At 37.9% G+C, this 12,421-nt stretch overlaps 1 long non-coding RNA gene across 2 annotated transcripts; it reads right to left on the bottom strand.

Annotated features, from left to right (window-relative positions):
• Positions 1 to 3,585: 3,585 nt before the first annotated feature.
• LOC108447411 lies at positions 3,586 to 12,406 on the bottom strand. Of its 2 annotated transcripts, none has more exons than XR_001862959.1 (2): positions 10,992 to 12,406; positions 3,586 to 4,657 (listed from the first exon to the last, which is right to left on the bottom strand). It is a non-coding gene; the product is annotated as an uncharacterized LOC108447411 (long non-coding RNA). The 2 variants fall into 2 exon arrangements; XR_001862960.1 differs by lacking the exon at positions 10,992 to 12,406 and adding an exon at positions 5,197 to 7,506.
• Between the last annotated feature and the right edge of the window lie 15 nt (positions 12,407 to 12,421).

Raw genomic sequence — 12,421 nt, 5'->3', positions numbered from 1 at the left:
CCTTGGAAAACAATCCAGTTGCAAACCAAGCAGACATTTTCCTCCTTGCAGCTGCTCCAACATATATGGGCTGGCAAGGTGTGTCTCCCACAGCTGCCTGCCCAGTCCAAGCTGTAGAGTCGGGCTGTGGCAGGCTGAGATATTTCTGCCCAGCAGGACTGGTGCGTCCTGCAGATTCCTGACATGCTCTTACCCATGCCTTGACTGAGAGAAAGATGAAGGAGGAAGTGATGGCCTTTTTTGTGCATTTCTCAAGTTTTTTCAAGCAGGTGATGCTCACTAGTCAATACTATCCCAAGGAGGGCTGAGTCAATTCATTTCTCCCAAATAATTTGGAGATGGGTACCATTAGCTTCTTGGGAAATTACCCAGGTGGGCAGGCATGGGCAGGGAATGACCAAGGGAAGGTTTATGACTCGTGTGAATATTTCTGTTATTTTCACAAGTTAGTTATGACCCTGTGTGGAATGAAGCAGTGATGGAGGATCACTTCTGAAGTGAAAATGCTTTCCTCCCGTTCTTCCTCATCAATTGACCTCACCAGGACAAATAGATTTTTGTTCAACTGCACCAAAAAGTAACTCCTGGATTTTTCCCATTTTTCTCTATCAAAAACAAACAAAGGAAAAAACCCTCAAAGGACAAGTTTAAAAAAAAAACCCTACAAAATACTTATTAACGTGTTATGCAAATGACACGTTAACTTATGTGTGTCCAACTAATCTTTCATAAACTATAAACAAGTCCTCATTTGCTTCCAGTTATTTCTATTTCTCCTTTTTAGTGGTGATTTCCCAAGTTATAACAAGCCGGATAGCTACCTCTAATCTTTATAGCAATGGCTCTTAAAATATTAAAAACGAGTAATTTATTTTTAATGATCTTTAGCTCTGAAACAGTTTAGGCAATGTGCTTTACACTCTGCAGAAAAATTCTCCTTGGTCCCCAAGGAAAACCTGCATCTTTTCAGGCTAATCCAATTTTGAAAACGAATATGTTTATTAGGAAGAGTGAGCTACAGAGAAGCAGACTTCAGACTACAGAGCAGGGCAACTAGTGTTAAAAGCAGTGACTGAAAAGGTCCCTGGGGACATTTTAAAACAGAATACATTGAGGCTGATTTTTAATTGATTTGAAATGTCTCTGATAACTTTTACCTAGGAAAGCTTGGTATGAAACATTCTGAAACAAAAATTTCCTTCATCATTTACACAAATGGGAACTTAGCACACTGTGTTCATATATAGGAGAAGTACTCAAAATGAAAGCTGTTTGAGAACTAACAGAAACTATTGTCAGGTGCATCTGCCTTGCAGAAACTCCTGTTATAAAAGCAATTGCATCCCATGATGACTTTGAGAAAGATTTCGCAAAAACAATTTTTGAAGGCTCAATAAGATGTAACTAACATCACACAGGAAAGGCATTTATTGATCATTGAGCCCCTAAATAGATCTTGCGTCCAAAAAATGTGTCAATCCTTCCTTCAGTTTTACAGTTTATGTTGCTTATATAACGTCTATCTTATCCACTGAGACAAATCTCTGGACTTTATCCTTGTGTGCCGGTTTGGACAAATTTGGAGGAAAATATCCTCTGATAGAAGGCTGGTTACAACCACCCCTCCCCCACCAGGTTCAGGAAAAAAAAATTTTCCTTGGAGGAAAGTGAAAGAGATAAAAAAACTATTTACTTAACACAGGAAAAGGAGAATAATGCTAAATAATAAAACCTCTCACTGTGGAGAGAAACCTGGGAAGATTTCAGAGCCCTTCTGTAGGTGTGGTCTCTCTCCTCCTCCTCGGAGCTGGGTCGGTGTGAGCCCACCTCCGGGGCCTCGGTGGAAAATTCTCCCAGTGTGTTCTGATGTTGAAACAGTCCAGAAGAGAAGAAGGGAAAAACTGAAGTCCCAGGAAAACAAAGTTCAACTCTCCGTCTCCCTCCGGAGAAAAGGAGCCGAAAGCTGGCTGAAAAGCAAGAAGGGTGCTTCCTCTGCTCCTGCTACCACAGCAGAAGAAGGCAGAGGAGTGTGTATCTGTGTCCTTGAACAACTGTTTTGAAAAGTTCCCTCAGTTTTTTTTTTCTCTTCCCCCTCTCAGGCTCAGTTTAAAGGCACAGAAAGGCACAGGATTGATTTTTGAGCATAGAGCAGCGATAGGGGATACCCATCATAAAGTCACCCCAAGACACCTTGATAGCTCTGCTTAGTTTCAGTGAAGTACACACACTGCCATATATGCTTATGCTTTGCAAGTCAGATCAATCTGTTTCCTTCGATTGTATTATTAATTATTATTATTATTATTATTATTAATTTCAATATCTTTCACAGTGTTTCAGTGCTTGAACACCATTCTGCTCTCAGCTGCATGATTGTAGCCCTTTGGCCTCATCATGGTTTTGGGAGCAGAGGCATTCTCTGGCTGGGGTCTGGTACACAGAACTGCTCTATTCCCGTCTTTGCAGAAGGAATGTATTTACTGATGCTAAAAATGTCTTTCTCTGCAGCCTAAGACTTTTTCAATATTATCATCATTAATTAGATAATCAGAGTTTATTTTGAGATGAGAGGTCACATTTAATTTGATGTACTTAATTTGGTATATTACTGATTCTATACCATTTTTCCTGCTGCTACAACTTGATATTATGGCATCAAGTTTGGTACTGCTTGTCATTTATTGAAACCTCAGAAGGTGTTGCTAAATTCTCTGTCCTTCTGTAGCAGATGAATTTAATTCCATGCAGTTATTTGTGGCAAGCTTCCCTTCTTTCTTTACTCCGGAAGATACTTTCAAAACAAAGAACTTGCAATTCCTCTCCTTTTGGAATATAAGCACCGTTTCTGCAGTCAGGCTGAGAAACGCCTTACTGATTGTGGCACAGTAAAACTGGACTCAGGGAAGCTGTGTCCCCTATTTTCCTTCACAGTAGACTTCTGTGCCGGAAAAAAGGGCCAAGATCACCAAGCTTAGGCACAGGGCTGACAAAATAGGATTACAGAGGCAGCTCGCTGACCATTCCAAACAATTCAGACTGGCGGTGCAAGAGTTCTGCAGGATGTATGCAGAATTCTTCAAAATATAAAACTCTGGGAACCATCTCAGAATCAAGACAGATATATATATAAGCATATATCTACATAAAAAAATTTTTTTTCTTTTTTTTTCGCATTCTATTCTGCTCCTACATTGATTTCACTGTCTCTAGCAGTTTTGGTACATACATCCTGTACACTATGAATAGAAATGCTGTGTTGTGACATTCTATTCTCTTGAAGTTAAAAGAAGTAAATCATACTAATTTCTTATATAGAAAATAAAACAAGGCTTGGGATATTTAGATAAATTCAAAGCCAAGAAGTGACAGTATCTCACCACCTGTCTGCTTTTTCAAAATCTTTTCATTTCAAGATTCACAAAGATAGCAATGGATACCATTCATCATCTGAATAAAGAATTAAACACCAGCAGTGCAAAACATATTTACATAAGCATTATAAAAAATAAGCTTTTTATTCTTATTTTCCTGTTGAGATGACAGTAATAATAGATGTAAAAAACAAGTGGGAAGTGACTCAGAAAATCTCCATGTAAATTTTATTTGTGAAGATGTTAGTATTTTCACTAAATAGATGGAAATAAATTACAGCAAGAATCCCAAACATAATTAAAACGCTCAACAATTTCAAGACAAAGTACTTTCCTTTAGGAGAAAAGAAACTTTCTGTGAAAGTCTTGAGTCAGAAGACTGGTAGTCTAAAATTTTAAATTCCAAAAAAGATCTTCTCGAATTTTTTTTGTTTGTTTGTTTTTATGTTGAAAAGAGGTTTTTGCTTTCAGAAGAATTTTATACATACTAAAAAATCATTTGAATTACTTCCTGTTTTCTATAGTTTATGGTTCTTTTTTTTCTGACTAAAACAAATGTGTGATTGCATTCCACTAACTACTCTCCAATGTGTCTAAACTATCATTTTGAATGTCATTGTTTATAGATGCATAAATTTCCCATCCTAAAATAAAAGTTTGCATTTAGGCTGCTCTCTGAGGGCAACTGCAAAATGCTGTAGAACACCAAAAGTTCCTAAATTAGCTAGTTAGAGCATTTTAAGCTCAGAAAGAATTGGTTTTGCCTTGGCTGAAGAACGCAGAAAATTTTTGAATTATTAGAATGAAAAAGATGCAGCTGTGGTCTCTTGGGTGCAAGAGAATGTATTTATTTTCTCAAAGAGGGAAAATGAATTTATCATCTGGATTTGTGTCATTTACACCTAGAGGGAATAGGGAGAATATGAATAGCCCATCAGAACTGTCAAAATGTGAATGACATTAGTTGCAATCAAGAACCAGAAGCAGATGAATTTTACCAACAGTGAGACATAGAATGGGATATGTAAAAATAACATAATTATACACTGAGAGAGAGCTGGCATGAATGGGCAGACATCCCTCTCCACAGTACGAGACACGCTGAGTCGTTCCTCTTCACAGCGTGTGTTCCTCTGTCCACTGCTGGCCCTCTTGGCTTTGCCTGCTGTCATTTTGCTCATCTGCATCATCAACTTTACTGGTCTGTAGTTTGTGGACTTCTCCTGAGCCCCCTCTTTAAAGATCGTCAAATGTGGCACATTCCATCCTTTCAGCACCAAGGCTAGCTGAAGTGATACAACATGTGCAACAATTAGTTTAGCAATCATATATTTTAATTTCTTCAGTCTTTGGATAAAAACCCCCAGATGTTAGCACAGCTGCAAGCCATTTTCCCTCTATTGCTGTCACTTTACCTTACCTTTTCTAAAAACTGGTCATCTATCACCCCATCATCATTTTGGTAGACCACTGGCAATTGCCTTTAGTTTTCCTTTTTCCTGTTTCAAAACATATCTGCCAGCCAAACTGTGGCTTACTTTCAGCTTTCCCTGTTCAGATGTTGCTTTTTCTTTTGTAAGTTTCACTGATTCTTCTGTTTAAACACACTGATGTTGAAGAACAGGGGAATGGAATCCCTTCCACAGTGGTCTTTTTTAATAGTTGTAATACATATATTGTAAAAGACAACATAAAACTAAATGTCTTGGGAGCATTTTACCCATTTAACTACTGCATCTTAATATTCTTCTAACCAGCTTCCTCAGCCTTATCTAGTTCTAGTTTCTGAAGTTAAGTGCTCCCATGATGGATATTTTTGTAGTACCTGTTCTTTTCAGGACACTAGCCGTGGATAGCTTCAGCTCTGTGTCACTGCAAGCAGGTTTTGGAAAGGTTTGATCTCCCACATGATGTCAGTACATTTGCACAAAAATATGATGTTGCCAAGGGCAGGGGACCAACAGCAGTATGATCTGTGTGATGAAGGGACAGTCAGAGCCTAGAGCTAAGTAAATATACTTTCAGATTGCTTTAGATGTGCAGAAAATACATACTGCATGACAGTAGCATAATGGGACACTTGCTGATCATATGTTGGTGTCCCATAGTTGTATATGAAAAATGTGCTTTTTTGCAGAGTTATCTGTTGCAACACACAGATGCTGTATGTAAACATAACCTGCAGTTCCATTTTACATCAGGATGTTAATGTTCTACCAAACATAATAAAAGACTACATAATTTTATCATAATTAATCACTGAATAATTATACAAATTCAAAAGCTTATCATACCAAAACAGGCATTGTCTGAAATGGGATATTTGCTCTAAGAAATTTAGCACTTATTATTTACACAGCCAAAGAGGATTTAAGTGGTATAAAACCTTTTTATCAGTGAATAAAAACATCACAGAAATTATTTTAACATGAGCGTGAGGTACTTCAGTATCTTCCATGGCAGACACCTAAGACTGTGTGGCATGAGGACATGCTACAAGCAAGCTGACCCAGCTGGCATCGAGCTGTGGTCCTGAGCAGCTGTGAGCAATTGTGTGCATGAGAGTGACAGTAAGCTAATGATAAAGAAATTTCATGGGTTTAGTCTTCAACAGTGCTTACAGGTGAAAATATGTATAGTTCTCTAATTCCCTCTCTGGGGCTAATTCTGAGAACATTCTAATGCTACACATGATAGCAGCTGTATATGAGTTTTTAAGTTGTGTTAGAACTAATATGGAAATTCTATTAATTTCGACATTTACATAGATGGGTTTCCTTTGACTGAGAAAAATCATAGAAAATAGTAAGTCTTCATGGCAGCTTTTATTTCATAAAAGTGACTTCAGATTGCATTTTCCTAGGAGACAGCATAATCCTCACCTTAAAAACATAAGTGATCCCTCTTGAGAAAAATATAGTGAGGATACAATTCACTCTGTAAGGGAAGGCTTTGAGGACCCAGGCTAGACCTCCACAGGGGACAAAAATCCAGGCTTTTGATCATATATTTTGTCATTCCTATTTTTTTATATTTCCCCAATAAGACATAAGAAAGCAAAAATATAAGTGCAGTTCATCTATGTTATGTTGTCTCTGTAGAAAGCTGTACCATATTCCTGCTTCAGTTCTTTGTCACATGTCCATCTGAGTTGAAGAACTGGGCCCCTCTGTTCAACAGCAAAAACTTACTAAACTAAGAGTGAACTGCCTCTTGTTTACTTACCTCTGTAAGCAAGAACATGCTCTTATTGCCATCCACCTGGTCTGACTGAATACCAAGCAAGTGCTCTAAGGCATTTGGAAAATGTGATCAATTTTTGTTCTTTCTAGTTATTTTCTTCCTGCAGAATTCTCTAGAACTGCTGAGGACATGGGACAAAAGAGAGTGAACATAAAGAGGGTAGCTATTTCCATTTTAGAAGGAAGGATAAAATTATTAGAAAAAAATCTTTTCATCTGAGTCTTCTAGGCCAGTTTTTCAGACCTAGAAGATTTAGAAAACTTGTGCCCTAAATAAAATTTTTCATTTAGACTTCCCAAGGTTTTAGAGAGAGAATATTTCAGATATTTTGTAGTTAATTAGGAGTGATATTAATGCTCATGGTGATGAAATGTGATTAAATAATTTTGAAGTCAGGTACTCAGTTAAAATATGCAGAATACGAAGAATGATAAATGCTATTTGCTAGGCAGGATTAAAGACATAACTAGGTTTGTGACAATGACCCCCAGGGGCTTGAGATGTGTCTAACCTATTTATAACCTTTTCTTCTCCTCTTAAGAAGCAAATCTTTACTGGAAAAATAATGTAATGGAATTCATCCTGATGTGGAGAGGTTAGTTTCAGGGACTCTTGTCCCTGCTGGCAAGTGACTCAGATGATAAATTGCCAGTACAAATCATCAGACTGATGCCTGCCAAGAACTGAAGCTAACCTTGTTCAGTACTTTTTAATTAAAAAAAAAAAAAATTATTCCTCATGAAGAGTGTTGCAGAAAAAATCAGGCAGAGGGCCTGAGGAAAGGAAGAAAATGGTCTGAAAGACTCCTTTGCATCTCAGCCAAAACTTAAGTCCTAATGGTAATGATGCTGCAAATGGGAGGGAAGAGAAAAAAATGACCCTGACCATCGTAATATAAGCTTCCAGGTAGCTTGTAGATAGAATTCCCCAGATTTTTGTGCAGTTGTAACACTGACAGGGATCAACTCCACTGGCTCCTGTTACACCAGGGTGAGGGGCACAGTCCAAAACTTGAAAAATGAATATTTTTAGTTTAAAGATCGGAATTTAATTCAGACTACTAAGTGCATGAACTTCTTGGGCAAGAGCCAAGGGTTTCCATCCAGCAAAATGGCGTCCATATCAAAGGAAACTGGAAGCTCTCCAGAGCTACAGGGAAATCCTAGAGTCTGTTGAAACAGAAATGTTTTGTAAATATCTCAGCTTTGAGTAACTCTGGTGGTGACACAGCCAAAGACCTCTGCCAGATTTTCCAGAGGTCTGCTCTGCTGAGTGACCCTCCAAGGTCTACAGCCGCAGGTCTTCCTGCACAGAAGCACAAGCTTGAAGATACTAGGGATTCCAGAAGTGAGAAGGAAAAAAAAAATTTTTGTTCTCTGAAGTTATGGAAAATTTCACAGTCAGGTTGCACTTTTGGGTATATCTTTTGCTTGTAAGTGGAGTAAAATGTCTGAGTCCCCAAATCAGTATTCACATATACAAGAAGTCTTGTCCTAGTCAATAAAAACCTAGTTGAAGAGCTATAGCTGGGCAAAATAATTGCAAAGAGGGTCCTGACTCTTGTTGCTAATAAATAAAGAATGTCCTAAACAGTTACCATAAGGACAGTGGTCTTACTGGGGTTCTGTGGAAGTGAAAAAAAAATTAAACGTCTGATGTAATAAGTCATTCAGGCAGATCTCTTGAGACAGCAAAACAGCAAATATTCAGTAAGGTTAAACTTTCAGTGAAGTTCATATTCCATTCCAGTGCTTCCCTGTTTATGCAGGCTGTCTAAACTTCTGGAGTACATAACCTGTTACATACCAGGACAAACCATTAATGTGTGAAGCTGCAAGAGCCTGTCTGTCTCCCTTCAAATAAAATTAAAAATAAAAATAAAAATAAAAATGCAATCCTTTGGTAGTGTTTCAGCCAGTTTCTTCAGGCACTGGGTGATTAAAAAACAGTGCTGGGTGGGATGGGTGCTTATTTTTGCTGCTGTGTTTTTCTTTTTTTCTATTGCTGCTGTTGTGTGCAGAGATGAACAGAAAGAGCTATGGTGAATGTTGACTGATTAAGGGAATGAGTTGAGTATCCTTTTGCTTTCTCTAATCAGTCTGAGTCAACTCATTTTTTCATCACTTCATTATTAGAAAGTGTGATTAGATTCAAATCTAGTTAGAATAATTAATTTCATATTTATTAAATTATTTCAATGAATTATTCTATTTTATTGTATTATTTAGGCTTAAATAGAGGGAGATAATATTTCTCTCTAACTTTGTTAAGTATGTTACTTGATTTTTTTCCTGAAAGATCTCAAAGTACTATTAATGTTAAATTTCTATCTTTTTCTTTTCTTCTGTCCATTTTCCAATATGTCCTTTCACTCAGTGCTTAAAAGGAGTAAGAATTTTGCCTCAAATATGTGAATTTAGAAAGCCTTTCATCTCAATATGATTTATTTAAAATATATAATTAATTCTCAAAGAGGACTTTAAACCTTTCTTTGTCACTGTTCTTTTTAAAATATTGTGAAGATCAATCTTGCATCCTTTCAAAGTCAGAACTTAAAAGTCATAGCAAAGATATTACTATGTTTTTAAAGTAAACTATCATATCCACACCAAATTGGTATTTCATCCTATAATGAACTTAAGCTTTTGTGAAAACCACAATGTGAGATATTTATAAATGGGAAAGATATACCTAGACTATATGCTGGCAGTGGGGGTGGAGGGTAGACTGAAAGAAGAAATATCAACTTATTCAGGACAGCTTGCTACTGCTAGCGAGGAGCCTATATCTGAAAACAGAAGCCAGCAGCCATCAGAGAGACCTCTGGGAGATGTCAGGAGCCAGAGTGCTCTCACCAGGCCTGAGAAGACTGACTTGACCATGAAGGTTGTAACACCATGCTTAGAGATTCACAGCATCCCATGATCTTCAAAGCTACAAAGTGTTGCCTTTTAGAGACCCTCTGTGGTAACTAATGTACAGCACTGGCTGGCAACTTCTGTCAGCTTTCACTATTTAATAATATCCAAGTGAGAATCAGCGACAGAGGCCAGAGATTAAAGAACATGAAGAAATAAGTTTAAAATGATTAGATAAAAATTCCCAGTACCAGAGATCTATAAACCCCCGATGAGTGTATTGAAGAATCAAATTATGTCTCTGTACGTATAACTATGCAAATGTGCCATTTACACTTCTTCTTCTCAAAGGTTTCAGGAGTTTCATGCAGTCTGCATTGACTGTTGGAGGAAATTCTTCAGGATTGAGCCAGTACAGTCTCCTCTTCATAGTTCTTCCTACCTGTGCTTCCAGTAGCCCTGTTTTTTCATGGTAAATCCAGTTTGGGCCACTTTTGTTCATTTCTACAATCCCACTCGGGTTTCACTAGGATAAAAGGCAGCGTCTTGATGGAGCCTAACGTCAGGTACCCTGACATCTCTGTGAGGAGATTGGAGTCTTTGGGTCCTCTATAACTTCCATAACCTCCTAAATAAAGGGCTAATGCTGTTCCCGCCTAGTCTGAGAGGGAGAAGGCAGGATCCTTTTGTCCCGGCAGGGGACCTGACTAGAATATACTGTGGCACAATTTTGTCTTTTCAAAGGAAGAGACAGTAGAAAGTAGACAGTGGATGCTGATACAGGGGCGCCCCTCCTGCAGCTTGTGTCCAGTGAAATTAATGTTCAGAAGGGCAGAAGTGTTCCCAGACCAAAAACTTCAAATTATTCTTAAAGCATCCGGGAGAGATTCCTATTGTCACTGACTGGTGCAGAGGTGGAACAAATGTCTATGACTGAGGCACATCTTTGTAGAAAATAAGATACTGCCTCATGACCAAAGATGCCAAATGTCACACCATAGAACTGGTCTCTTTCATGTCGTTGGCCATGGATTTTGTGTGAGACATCTACGGCATTCGTGGTTTCTGGCAAGGTATCCCACAATTTTTCAAGTGCCATAAAGGACATTTCTGAGAGTAGACCAAGTGGACATGCTGACAGCTGACTTCAGTGTGAGTATCATTCACACCAAGAAACAATGGGGAAAAAAAAAGAAGAAGTTAAGTGCTTTGGAAAACTAAGGCTGGGTTTGCAAACTTAAAGGGCACTTTTGATAATTTGGGGAGTTTAAAATCCATGTCACTGCATTTCATTTACTTGGCTACAGAATGGGGTGATTCACACTGCCTAATTTCACAAGAGAAACTCATCCATATTTATAAACCACTTCAGACAGTTTCATGCGGAAAGCCCTGATGATGAAGTTTGCCAGCGTCCTCTAATGTATGTCCGTGCAGAGAAAGATAACTTGCTGCTCACATAAGATACTCTGTTACGTGCAGAGTCACAGGTCAGTGAAGGAGATCCAACGTGTCCTACCTTGCTGATGGCATACACTGGTGTCAGTACGATGCAATGTGATAACAGTTCTGGGTTTTTTTCACAGTTTTTAATCTGGAAAATTGTGTACAAGAAATATATCGTTAATGGATTTTTAATATTCCAAAAAGAAATATTTGCGAGCTATGTAGAACTAGAATTAAATTTTCTGTACAAGTAGGTAAAATAATTTGAAGCTGTAATTTGAATGGATTAAAATTAAATAAGCCTAGTGTTGATTTCTTTATGTCTCCTTTACCTACCTGTAAAATGGATATGATGCCTACTCTCACAAACATCATATTTATTGATGATTGTGATACATTTTAAACAGCCTGTTTAACCTGCAAAAGGCATCCATACAGAAATTAATCATTTCTCTAGTCAGTCTGGACTTAAGTGATGTGTGGAGAATAAGACCAGAGGGTAAACCATGAATAGCAGTGATATGTACAGACTGAGTAACTCCTTGTTCATTGAATGAGACAGGTAATTAAATATGGTAATTTAATTAAAGCTACATCACAGTGCAAATGCACAAGGGATGAAGAGTCCTGCATAGCCTAGCTTAACTTCTAAAACTTCGTCCTTCTGTTTTTGCAAGCTGAATACTCTTCTAACGTTTATGGGGACCTTCATTGTGCTTTTTTGTTGTTGTTGTTCATGTCATTACTACTTATTGAACCTCAGTTCAAATTTTGTGCTTGTCTGATGGTCTTCTACAGCAATCCCTGTGGCTTGTAGTTCCATTTATTTCCCATCTAAAGTGGTGAATCCAGAGAAAGAAGAGGTATGACACTGCCCACAGCATCCCAGCTCTTCCTGGGCCCAAGAAGTATGGTAAACACTCCTGTAGACAATTCAACACAGGGAAATACAAGATAGTTAATGCAGCTGTACTCAACACACTGTAGCAACAGAACTGGGGCACTCCCAATTGTGTGAATACATCTTACCTGACAGTAGGTTTCTTTTTTAAATAAACTATCAACAAAAGCCAGTGATTGTGCTCTCCAGTGCCATTTAGCCTAGACTACACTGGTGAATTGATAGGCATGATTACTCACTGTAAAAAAAGCAAGCAAAGAAGAAAACCCAAAACCAAACTCCAAAAGCAAGAGCTAGATCACAACCATAGTTGATGGTAAAAAGGAATCCAGAAATAGCCTCCATGTCTTTTCATCAGATCACAAATTTATCCAAACCATGGAAATGAAAACAATCAGGCCTTATTGGAATTAGTGTTTTCACTAAAGTTTACATTTATAAATACAAACTCCTTGAGGCTAGAATTAGTCTTTCTTGCCTTGAATAAATTCAGCTTGTCTATGCCTTAAACATATCCAGTGGCTTAACAGGAACATGAAATACAGCCCGGTTTATCTGCAGAAAGGTACGTAGAACAGTGTGGAAGAACTTAAACCCTAGAA

Source organism: Corvus brachyrhynchos, unplaced genomic scaffold (assembly GCF_000691975.1).
Source record: "Corvus brachyrhynchos isolate BGI_N302 unplaced genomic scaffold, ASM69197v1 scaffold6, whole genome shotgun sequence".
NCBI classification, from domain to species: domain Eukaryota; kingdom Metazoa; phylum Chordata; class Aves; order Passeriformes; family Corvidae; genus Corvus; species Corvus brachyrhynchos.
The sequence above is the reverse complement of the archived record's forward strand: the minus strand, read 5'-3'. Positions and strand labels throughout refer to the sequence as shown.